Raw genomic sequence first — 11,051 nt, forward strand, 5'->3', positions numbered from 1 at the left:
AAATGTTCCAGAAAACTGGGGAGAATGGGAAGGTTGGTTCTCCAGTCAGTCATAGATCACAGATGAACACCTTGCTGCCAGCTGCCATGCAATGGTTTGTGGAAATTCCTGAAAGGTTGGCTAGGATGGCTCACGCACCCCCATGGACATTCAGCAGGGACAATGTTGGGGCAGCGACTCTATGTGACATTGCTTTGGCTTCCTGATTGCACGAATGGAGCTCAGTGACTTGCTTAGGGCTGGACGTGATGAAAGGCCAGTGTGACTAACAACAGGCTTTGTGCTGTTACAGCGCCAAAACCCAACATGGCAGCTCCACACCTTCCTGTCTAACTCCAGGACACATGGCACGTGCCTGGGACCGTCCCCAATCCTGATGTCATGTCTGGGTCTCACAAGTGAGTCACTGGAGAGGGCCCTGTGTTGCTGTGAGAAGAACGTGGGCTGGGACAGGAGGATGGAGGCATGAGCCATCCCCTCTTGCTCTGGAGCTGACTGGAGCTGACACAGAGCCCCTGAGGCTCTGTGGAGTGAAGAATGTTGGCACAACTTTATTAAAAAAAAAGATGCATGAATATTTTCTTGAACATAGGCAACTGTCCAAGTAGTGACATACGGCCTAGATAGCAGCTACTGGGGGATATGTCCACACTAGATGCATTCCCTCCTAGCTTTGAATAAACTTTTCATACCAGAGTATAAACATTTATGATTTAATCTAGGAATTAGCCCCAGAGAAACCACAAATGTCTAGAGTAAAGTCTGCATTTGTTGCAGATAATCAATTGCTGGTCAGCAAATAATTAATCTGATCTAAAGAGGTCTCTTTAGTAAAGAAGGCTATACAGGCTGAACACACACAGCTTTGCACTGTTGCAGGAAAAGAACTGGGACAAAATACAGCTCCAAAAGGAGCACACAGCTTCCTTTTTTGTAACAATATACGTAGGGAGCAGAGAGCTAACTGGTCTACGGCATACCTGCCTGCCAGAAGGCAAGGGGCTGTCAGGTCAGGACACACAAGCAGAGATACACATAAACAACATCGCATTTATCTGAGAGAAATCCACTGGCACATATATTCCCCAAACTGCTGAGTCTGATATGGTACCTTTAATGCAGTGATATTTGCATGTACACAAGTCTATCTTTTCACATATTTAATTAACACAAATAAAAGACATAAGCTGGAAGCATCTTGAGATTACAGTGAAAAGTCAGGTAAATTTGCTAGGTCTAACCTTAAATGATAGCAAAAAAGACACATAGGCCTATTTGAGACACAAATCATTTTCCATAAATGTTGCTAAATAGACTTACGAAAAAGAAGAAGAAGAAAATGAAGAAGTGAAAAGAAAAAAAGGAAAAAGAAAAAAAGAGAAGTCGTTTGACAGTTAATTCTTCAGCCATTTTCCTCTCTTTTTGAGCTGGCACTCCACGATAGCATTTCCATTATGTGCTGTCTCTGGTGTATTGCTATCAAAACACACAGAATTTTCCCATTGAGTGGAAAATTGGCAAGTCCTTCTTGTTTACAACTGCAAAAGTAACAACTCTGATAAAGGAATGGTCACAGTTATGCCACTTTTAGCCAAACTGCGAGGAAAATAACTTACCCTTCCGTTAGCCTGGCCTGTGGACCTGAGTGTGCTATTCTGAAAAACAAGACTGATTTTGCTTTTCAGAGTGTCAGCACTCAGAGGGCTGTACTCACTTAGTGACTTCCTGGCTCCAGTGTATCAAAAAGCAAAAGGGTTCCCTCTGCAAGTGTTCGAGGTTTTTCACTGTAATCGGTGCTCTCAACAGACTTGGTTTTGGCAGAAGAGTGTGAGGTTGACTTCATTTCTGTGCAGCAGGTCAAAGGCTGAAAGTGAAATGCTCGGCTTGAAGGCAGCCAAATCTTAGAATCCTCCCACAGTAGTCCCCTCTGGCCCTGCTTTGTGTTTCTTCTTCAGTCCTAGGTGTTCAGAAGCATGTGAGAAAACACAGCATCACATTACTTCAGTGCTTTCCCTTCTTGAATCTCAAAGCAAGATCATCAAGCCTCACAAAGCACCTGCGAGGAGCTGAAGCACCATGGCTTTTCTGAGCAGAGGTAATGCAGTTTTTGGGTGCCCACATGGAGACACTTGGAAGGTTCAGAGATACAAATACCAGGCCATCAGCCACTAGTATTTGTAGCTCATGACTCCAAATAAGCACAGTTAAAATGTGGTGATTATTTTTATTTATTTTCTAGTGAAAAAAAAAAGGAAAGGAATTAAAAAAAAAAGCTAGGAGTATGCATGTTCAGCTTTGAGAGCAAGAAACTTTATTTGTTGCTTTTTTTTTTTCTTTTTTCTTTTTTTTCTCTGAAGAAGGTCAAGACTAGAAAACCTAACTAAAGATTTGGATTTGGGCTGTTTGGTCTCTAAGTAAAAAGCAAAAAGTACACACCATATTGTGTAACTCACGGCAAAACTGCAAGAGCAGATGAAATCAGTGAAAGCCAATTTTCTGTAACCAGTTTCAAAGTTGCAGACATTGAGGTACATGGTAGCACAGTATTAGGCACTCAGTAGGAGAGGATGTTACTAATACAGGCCGTGCTACCATGGAGTATACTGCACTGAGCAAATCACCACCCGGTCTGTAACATCTGTAGGTCTCCATGAACAATGTCATCCAGACCCAAAGGCACAACACATTCCCTCTGTCTTGGCTAAATCCCAGGAATTCCTCTTCTATGGGTATTTTGGTGGAAAAGGCCCGGTGACTGGGAAGTTTGGGGCAGGAATGGGGAGAATGCAACCACTCCCCGTTAGTGTTTATCCCACCCACCCTCCCACGAAGCTCTGGAGTTGGCAACTGGCTACAGCCATGCTGACAGAGATGTGGTAAGACTGAGGGAGAGAAGGACCTCTGGTTCTCTACAGGTTTCCCTCTGGGTGAATGAAGCTACTGCTTTGTGGGGTTAAGGGAGAGTACACGGGCTGTTGGCTGATTGACCTGTCAGAACCTGCTGGTGTTGACATAAAGCAGATGAACTGCAAGTTAAGTTGCTCCACTGTTTGCCCTGCAAGGCAACAGTGCCCTAAGGACCTCACCGACCAAGCCCCAGGAGAGCAGCAGGATGCTGTAGTGGCGAGCTCTGAAGAAAGCCTTCCAGCAGATCAAGAGGAAGACACCACATGGACGTTTGTGAGAAATGTCTAATTTCAAATGTGTTTAAATGTTAATGGGTAGGTAATTTAAAACTCAGAATAGAACCTGCCAGTACTAGGTCAAACAGCTCCTCAACACATTGGACCACCACAACCTGATCTAGTGCCTGATCCAGTGGGTGGCCACCCTGCCCACAGCAGAAGGATGGAACTAGATGATCTTAAAGGTGCCTTCAACCCAAGCCATTTTATGATCAGATGATTCTTTCTGGTCTTCTGAGGATGGCAGCAGCACAGTGTCTGGCCACATCCTCCACAACTCTCCTGCCTGCCGGCAGATCCCACAGTCTCTGCTGAAGAGGGGTTTTGCAGTGAGAGTGATGACATTTCAAACCAGGAATTTGCAGAACTATGAGGACCATTTGCTTGGCATTGCCTACTTGTTGCCAGCAGCAGGATTTGTTCCAAAGAATGGTGTCAACTTCTCTTCCTCGTTTGGGAGATGATCAGCTCAGATGCACATCCAGATTCTTTTTGTTTCGTATGCCCATGTATGTTCACACACTGCAGATAAATACGCCTTAACTTACATTAGCATGACACAATGAGTGACAAAACTATAAATTCAACAGATCCACCCCATATTAAAAAAATAAATAAAAGGCACCTGATTCATATCAGCTGAGTGCTGGAATTTTCAACTAAATCAGAATTGACTGAGCCATGACTGACTCACAGCACTGAAATGTACCACCTGTATGCAGCGCCCGCCATGCTTTACATCTACAAATTAGCTCTCCATCATCCTGGTGAACTATAATCACATAAAACACAGGAGTGCTAAATTGCCCGAGCTTTACCAACTAAGGTAAAGCTATAGAGCCCTTTGGTGACAGTGACAGATAGAAAACAAAGCCAAGAACACTGATTTCTGAATTATTTCCCTTGTCTCTAGACAATACCTGTATGTAATAGAGATCAGTTAAAAGAATGGAGGTGGAGCAGATCTGAGCTTAGATATGCTCAACCATTTGCTATTGCCAGGCTGCTGTCTTTGCAGTAGCTGTTGAAAAATTGGTTGGTTTAAAGCTAAAGAAGGAAAAAAAAAAACAAAAACCAACAAAAACAAACAAACAAACAAAAAGAAACCTATAACCATATCCTGCAACCTGATTATCTTATCAGCTCTTCTGTAACAACTAAAAATAAGCTTTTTCTTTCCTTAAAATAATGAACTGTACAGAGAATAAGGTCTATTTAAAATACAATCAAAATTCAAAATAAATCTTACTTTATCTTCATTTCAGTTAACAAACTGCATTTATTAGCTTAACAGTTGAGTGTTTTCTGATTTCTTTTCTGTATTATTTGTATTTGACCAGTGTTTTTTGCATTGCTGCCTTGTATTCAGTTCTTCTATTATGAATAAGTGTTCAACAATTTAAATTATAACTGATGGAGTCACAGGACAATTTTTCTCTCAGTCATGTTAGCTCCTTATACTATTTTTCTTTCAGCTAATTCTAATTTTAATTAGTTGCGGCAGCAATTGATTGTACTGATGTACTACTATTCAATTAATTCCACAGTGGTGACTGGGGTTATTTGCTGAGTGACAGCCAAATACTGGAGTGCAGAGTATTTTACAATAATTACCTACCAGTTCTACTGGAAACAGTGGTATATCATCTTGTATACCCAGATGATGACTTTAAAGTCACATCTAGTTACATTCAGCCTGAGCGTTCCCCTGTGTAACGAACCCTGCTCAAAAACATCCTTGACAAAAGATGTAGCAGGAGGTACATTTTTATTATTTTGTCTTCCTCCGATCTTTTAAAATACGTTTCTTGTCAGAAAATAAGGATGACCTCATTTGTTAAGCGTGGAGAACATACATTTTGTAAGATGAAAAAAGAATTTTAAAAACATCCTGAAGTTTTCCATCAGAAGCAGGTGCCATCTTGGTTCATCCATTATGTTTTAGCTCCTTCTGTTGCAGATCATGTATACGCAGGGAAAATCATACTTTCCACAATCACTTTACACTGATCATCTTTTTGTCTTAATTCTAGATTGAAACGTAAAATACAGACTGCAGCTTCACATTTTCTGAACCAGACAAAGCAGACATGGTGATGACCTGTGTAAGCTGTAGGTGATGTTTGATCTGCGTAGGCCATAGGTCTTATGTAGCCAACAGACTAGAATCTCACGTACTGACTGCTACCAATCCGCATTACACGTTCAAATCCGAAATGCTGCACGAAGCTAAACTTCGCTCCAGCATATAATAGCAGAAAACCCCTTTCAGTTTCTCACCTGATTCAGAATTGCCAGCTGAAGCATTCAAAAGTTCAGCCAGGACACAAACCACAAAACTAATAAGTCCTGATTTAAAAGCACATTGATTTTTCTTTTAATGACAAGTTTCTAAGTTGATAGGAATCAGATTTTCAGGTTTCCCCTGGTAGCCATGGAGGGTGAAAAAACTTTCTGAAAGTGGAGCTTCTTGCATAACCTTATCCCTCTTGGTGCTCTAGGAGATACCAGGTGTTATGTATGTTGATGGCAGTACTATGGCAACTGGTCATACATTTTTCAAAGGCAGTGGCTATGATTAGCCATCATTGTTTATAAAAGACGTGAGAAGGCTGATAAGGACCTATTTTGCTTCCTTCTCTGCAGTCAAAGAGAGCACTGTGAACTTGTGAGACTCTGACACTGGCTAGAGCTCCAGTGGTGAAGTCACCCCTTGCACCTGGAGTTGGTCCTTCAAGGCTGTGGCCAGTGGTTCCTGAGGAAGCTGCAGTGTGAGCTCAGCAAAGGCTCACCAAGATAAGCCTCACCCTTCATCAGGGTCATCTGATTCATTCATCTGAGAGGTAAAAGCTCCTTGCAAAGAAAGAAACGGCTGTGCAATCTGTAAGACAGTCATGCAGCTCGCTGCTCTCTGAGTAAGGTGTAACCTGCTCTGTTTCGCTTCTATTGCCTCTCCCCATGTGCTTTTCCCCTTGAGGAAGGGACTATCAGCTTACAGCTCTGAGCAAAGTCCAGCACGGGTAATTTAACTGCCAACATCACCCACCTTGGCAGCACGTTCCATGCCCTGCACGGCACTCACTCAGATCTCACACCACCCTGCCACACGTCAGGGTTGCACAGGAGATGCAGTGACCATGTCTCCACAGCCTGCTTAGCAGCCAGCCCCGATAGGATTTGGTATTTAAATGCAAAGCAGAGATTACGCTGCAGAGTCAAGCCACTTAGCAGCAGCAATATTTTGAATTTCAGAACTACATGAAAGATCAGTTTTAACCTTTGAATAGAGTTCAAAATACATCCCTCAGCGCACTTCTACTTTTAAATAAACAGGAGAATCAAGGGCCCTGACATTTCCAAAGCCCGCAACGCTGGATTGTTTTCCTTGCAGAAATACACTGATTCTTAGCAACTGTCTACAAAAGATAACAATAGAATTTGTCAAATAAAATACAATCTGGTGATAGATTTAGCTACAGTTTTACAGCACCTTTGGGTAGTTTTGGCCCATTCAATAGAAGAATTTGGATGTATTTTCAGCTCTGAGGACACGTTCTTCCCCTCAATGATTTTTTGTAAATGTCATTGAAGATGCAGCAGTCATGTTGCAAGTGAGAAAAGCAGCTGTGTTACTGTCAGGCTGAATCAGAATCATTGTGCATATATACTTAAGTGACTCAGCAGTAACTAATTGAGTATTTGGGATCCATCTCCCATTGGTAGCGTTCATGTAATTTCCCTTCATGTGCAGGGGAATCAAGTATATGATTTAAGCAGAGAGTATGTAGCAACAGAAACCCTTTTTTAAGTAGGTGATTATTTATTCATTTATTCATTTATTTGAGAGAGAGAGAGAGAGAAAATACAGTGACTTTCAGTAAGTTAACTTAATTGTAAGCTGGGAATTTTTCTGAAAGATGTTATAAAAATGAACCTTTTCTTAAGATTAGAAGTAGAAGCCACTTTGTTTTTTTCCTGGAATACCTCATGTGTCTTTACACCTCTATCTCTTAGTGACATCGTATTACAACATCACTTGTATATATGGAGTTTATTAAGTCAGATTCCTTTAAAAGAAGGTATGGGGAAGGAGGAGTAGTAATTTTTAAGAAGTTTATATTTACATTTAGATATATTTTCTCTGCAATGAACTAACACAGAGAGGCAGAATGCCTTTGCTGTCCATGTCCGAACTGAACAACCATTTTCCAGATTTTAACACAATATTTCTCCTTCTGATGTCCTCACACTGGTCTTCAGGAGCACGTAGCAACTCAGAGTCCAGAATGAACAGCCAATTAGAAAAACTGAAGTGTCTGGGTAAAGAGTGAGCTGCTTGCACAGAACATGGAGGAAGCCTCGTCTCAGAGACCGCAATCACATCCTTGCCACTCTAAGATGTAAATTTATTAGCATGTGTTAAATCTGTAAGATTGGAGTCTGTGGTTGAGATTACAGCCAAGTTCTGGTCAGGGAGAACATAGCACTCTGCTGAGCAGCATAGGTAGCATGACCTAGCGAATGGAAAATGGGGGATGTAAAAAGGAAAGATAAAGAAAGGAATAAAAGCAAAATGGAAGGAAAAAAAAAAAAGCTTGTTTTTTTATTTCAGCCTCTTGTGCAAATTAATGCTATTATTAAGTCATTGCAAAATAAGTGTCACACAAACTTTAGACCCGTCGTTTGCATGTAACTCTATTCCAAAAGCGGTGTGAGGTACACTGTTTCTTTAACCAAGATGAAGAAACATCTTTCTATTTCTGAACCATTTTTGCTTTTATTTTTACTATACAGTTATAGCCTTAGGCTGGGAGAAATATTCATGCTGTTCTCTCCTGTGTATATAGTTTCTAAGGACTGCACCACTCTTATGCATATGCAAAAGTATATGCTTTGCATATTTACTTTCTTTATATGAAATAGCGTGCCCACCACATCATGTACTGCTTTCACGTCTGCGCATATCCCCCCAAATTTATCATCTTCTCATATTTAGAACGTAATTCTCATTCGAATCACAAGCAGTCAGATCTTTTTAATAACAGTTATTCCAGAGATAACAGCTAATTATGATATTTCAAAAAGTGTACATTAATATTTCAGTAGGCTCAACATTTTGAAATACTACTCAAAGCAACATTACGGTCTCTTTTACTGGTGAAACAAAAGGATACTTTCAGCAGGCAATCAGAGCACCCTTCAACATACCACTCCAGTCCCTTTCCACAGTATCTTCTGTTTGCCGTAAGCCACAGTTTGGCAAAACCAGCTTTAATGGATCTTTCTTAATGCAATTAAATATATTTAACAACAGAATGCTTCTAAGTCCTTAAATTGGTCATTTGTCAGAAGACAACGAATTCATTCAAATCCCAGCTTTTCAAACGTTTTTTCTTCCATAAATCCTATTAGCATTAATCTGCCAAAGCTAGGTGTGCTTCATCTTTTTTTTTTTTTTCAGATACCTGGAAAGCTCTGAGCTCTACTGCTCACTTGTTATGTTGTTGAGCACTTTTGAAGGTTGCATGTGGACCAGAGCATCACTGTGGTCCTGTTGTCCTGCCTGCACTGCCTCAGCTTTGTGGTGCTGCAGAACAAATGACAAAATGGGAGATTTTTGTGTGATGAAATCTGCAGGGTGTGGCAAGAAGGGACAGAACCTAAGAAAAAAAAAAAGAAACCCTAGAAAACTAATTGCGCGCTATGAATGTAAACAAGAGTGGGAGTAAACCACCTCTCCATTATTCCTCCTGCAGTGTATTTCATTCCAAGAACAAGAGACTCGTATCTATAAGTCCTTAAATAGGCAAACTTAGCTAAATTCAGCCTAAGCCTCTGCAGGCCGAGGCCCAGAGGGAGGCTTGAGCAAGGCCTCACCTTAAAGTGAGGCAGAGGCTGTGCAGCAGAATGTAGATTTCTGTTCCTGAGACCCCAAATATTTCCCAGCTCTCAAAAAGCAGGGTCAGGTTATGGTTCAGAAAGGGAGATTACAACTCCTCGAAATCAAAGTCAAATGCATGCACAAAGGGAGTTGAAAAGAAAGGGGCTTTCTGTTCCTCCCTGAGGTGCGCACTTAGTCTTTCTTGGAAGAAACAAAAGGCCACATTTTCCTTTCAGTTTTATCTAGCAGGCATGCAAAAGGCAACCAAGGCTTCCAAAACCATCAATTAAGTGCTGAAAGAACCAGCAGAAGTTCACAAGGAGAAGAGGGAACTATTCACAGATTTCTGAACTATTTCAAACCAGGAAAATCTCAGGGTATGTATTTTTGTGACTGGTTGAAAATCAGTATGAAGTTCTCTCCGTGAAGTTCTACATTAGCCCAGGAAACAAGACAGCATTTTGCTGATACAGCTGAATTTACTTTGGGTTTGTGCATTTAATAACAAATAATGAGCTGGTAAAAGCCTAAACCAGCACTGGTAGAGCTCAAATCTCTTCTTTAAGAGAGGTTTATGTTGAAAAGTCAATTGTTTTACAACGTCTCAAAGTGACTCCCTCTAGCAGCATTGATTTTTCCTTTTTGAACTCCCTGACTGCCTCCACAAGGACAAACCCTTCCAGTTCCCTATCTCCCAGTGGCACAAAGACCCACTGTGGGTTAGCACAACTACTCTGCCCTTGTGAGGCCTCATCTGGAGTACTGTGTCCAGGTCTGGGGCCCTCAGCACAGGAGGGATGTGGAGCTGTTGGAGTGGGTCCATTGAGGGACATGAAGATGGTCAGAGGGCTAGAGCACCTCTCCTACAAAGAAAGGTTGAGGGAGCTGGGCTTGTTCAGTGTGGAGTAGGCTCCAGGGAGATTTCATTGTAGCCTTCCAGGATTTGAAGGGAGCTTACAAACAGGAGGGAAATCAACTTTTTACACAGTTTAATAGTGATTGGGTAAGTGGGAATGGCTTTAAACTAGAAGAGGGGAGATTTAGGTTAGATGTTAGAAGGAAATTCTTTACTCAGAGGGCAGTGAGGTGCTGGCACAGCTGTCCAGAGAAGCTGGTGCCCCATCCCTAGAGGCACTCAAGGCCAGGTTGGATGGGGCCCTGGGCAGCCTGAGCTGGTGAGGGGCAGTCCTGCCTATGGAAGGGGTTGGGGCTGGGTGGGCTGTGAGGTCTCTTCCAACCCAAGTTATTCTCTTATTCTGTGACACAGGGCCCTGGCTGAAACCAGGTCCTGCACAGTGATGTTACAAGGCCACAGGTTGAGTCAGTCCTTCATCCCACCACTGATTTCACACCCAACACCAGCTTTTAGCAGGTCATCTTGAAGCCCTTGTGGGAAACGCTGGCTTTGATCACTCATGACAGGCAAGGTTGGAGAAGCCTCTCCCTGAAAGCTTTCAGCAGCCTGGTTTAGAGGGAGATGTCCCTGCCTAGCAGGGGGGTTAGAACTGGGTGATCTTAAAAGTCCCTTCCAACCCAAACTATTCTGATTCTGTGCACAGGGAGACACAGCAGCTTTTCAGAAGGGCACAATCTTGTGGCAGAAGGTTCTTCCTATGGGCAGAAAGCCAACAGCTCCGTAACTTCAGCACAAAGGCTGCTGAGGGGGGCTGAAATGCAGCCATGCCTCTCACCTGCCCATGGCACACAATTTAGCTAGAAAGGGCTGAGGGGGGCAGTTTCGGCACCACATGCCATCTCTACGCGGACAGCAGGTAGCGGTCCCAGCACCAGCAGCAACACCACAAACCGGTCCTCATTCCCCGTTTCTCTGAGCACTTTCCCCGGGTTCTCGCGGTCGGGAGATCTGCGAGGCACCCCCAGTCCCCGACCGGGCCGGGCCTTCCTGCGGCGGGAGGTACGGGAAGGAAGGGTGGGGGCGGGCGGAGGAAGCGGCGGCACTCCCGGAGCGCGAGGGGGAGCCCGGG

This window comes from Meleagris gallopavo, chromosome 1, assembly GCF_000146605.3.
Source record: "Meleagris gallopavo isolate NT-WF06-2002-E0010 breed Aviagen turkey brand Nicholas breeding stock chromosome 1, Turkey_5.1, whole genome shotgun sequence".
Taxonomy (NCBI): domain Eukaryota; kingdom Metazoa; phylum Chordata; class Aves; order Galliformes; family Phasianidae; genus Meleagris; species Meleagris gallopavo.